Consider the following 2,118-nt stretch of genomic DNA (forward strand, 5'->3'; position numbering starts at 1 on the left):
TCAAAAGCATGGATATTGTTATCATTGTAATCCTCCGCCTCGATCAAAGGTACATCCACATTCTTTAGCATGGATACTATCTCCTCGACTTTGACAGTTACCAACATCCTATTTATGATATACTTCAAGCATTGGTGTAATGATGAAGTTACTGCCCCCACTGCATGAATCCAATGTTTTCCTAACAACATACTATAAAAAAGGTGAATATCCCTAACTTGAAGCGTCACCAAGAACACTTGTGGCCCCGTATATAGCTCCACTTCTAAAGTCACAATTATTGGCCTAGGTGAGCCATCATATATAAAATTAAAAAAAAAAAAAAGAAAAGCAAAGCAATATTTCTATGAATAGTGTTTTGTGAGGAGCGGTATAATAAATTCCCTTCCTCTTGTAGTTTATAGGTAATTTATAGTATATAGGCTAAACTTTTCCTATAAGACAATCTTTGTAACTAATAGTAATGTATAAGGGCTTGTTTGTGTCCGGTACCCTCAACATCTAGCTCATCAGCTGTAAAGTACAGGTAATTAGTTACGTGGATCCTCCCCACCAGATGCTCCATAGTTTTATGTTCAATGTCTTGGGGTACATACGCCTCATTCAATACCTTTTGCAAGGCACTTCGATGTGGGTTAGAGCTGAGTATTAAGGACATAAGAGAGATCCTAGCTGGAGTCTTTTTCAGTTGATCTACTATACAATATTCGTTATGCTTGATCAACTTCAAAAATTCATTTGACTCCTCTTCCGTTATCGACTTATTAACTTCTAGTGTTTTGTCAAGATCTACTACTTTTTTGCCCTTTGTCTTCCTCAACTCTTTGGGTGTAAAGCAACGACCATTCCGAGTCAAACCACTAACCTTAGTTTGGAACAAAGGAAGAGGAGTTTGAATGTTGGAGACATAACCGTAATTATAAGGCATGGCATTGTGATTTCCTTTTGTGTAAGAAGGTTTAACCAAGATTAGCCTTGGTGGCCCATTAGCTGTTTGTTGGACCCTACATACTCCTATCATCTCATCTTGGCCTTCCATCATACTCACCTCACCTCTACTCTCCATGGGTTCAATCCTCAACTCCCCTATTTTCAGTATTTTTGCAATCTTTTCGCAAAACTCGATGCAATCCTCAATATGATGTCCATCTCTTCCATGGAATTCACAGTAATCATACCCCTCTATATGGCTCTCCTGATTGTACCAACATGTTGTACAACTTTTTCATGGACACCTTCAACGTCTTGCATTGATTTCCAACTTCTATCATACATACTCCACTACTACTTGGGGCGTGTTTAGGCAAAGGGTTTGAATTAACATTGGGCTTGTCTTCGAAGGATACCCATCCTATCTTAATAAGCTCTAACAACCTCTTCTTGAAAGCGTAGCAGGTTTCAATCCCATGCCCGGGATTACCCGCATTGTACTTGCAAGTCAACTCGAGCTTGTACTAAATTGGGAATGGTGGTTGCAATGGTAGTGTAGGGATATGAGCTATGTGTCCAATACTCAACAATTTGGCATACATGTCCTTCAAGGGCATAGGTAATGGTGGCAGTTGTTCTGGAGTGTATCGTGTACTCAGTCTTTGGTGGTTGTTTTAATTGTTTGACTGGTTATTTGTTCGATTAGGGGAAAAAGGTTGGCTAATGTTCATGTGGGTGAATTGGGAGGTAGGTACTTTTGGATTATAAAAATCTACTCTCTTGCCTTTGTATCCACCTTCCAAGCTATTGATATCATCTTCCTTTTTTCTTCTAATAAAACCTTTCTTCTCCAACGGCTCAGCTATACACCCAGCTTTAATCCCTTGCTCTATCCTTTCAGCTATGCACACCGCATCGTAGAAATGCTAAGATGAGCTACCCATTAAATGCTCATAATAAGGTGCCTTGAAGGTATTAACAAACAAGGTCACCATCTTAGTTTCTATTAAAGAGGGTTGGACATGTGTTGCCTCATCCCTCCATCTTTGTGCATAGGCCCTTATTGACTCTTGACTCCTCTTCTCCATTGACATTAGACTTGTTCGATCGAAAGCGATTTCTAAGTTAAACTTGTACTACTTAAGGAAAGCCTCCACCAAATCTCTCCAGCTCTTGATCCTGATGCTG

This window comes from Populus euphratica, unplaced genomic scaffold, assembly GCF_000495115.2.
Source record: "Populus euphratica unplaced genomic scaffold, PopEup_1.0 scaffold106.1, whole genome shotgun sequence".
NCBI lineage: Eukaryota > Viridiplantae > Streptophyta > Magnoliopsida > Malpighiales > Salicaceae > Populus > Populus euphratica.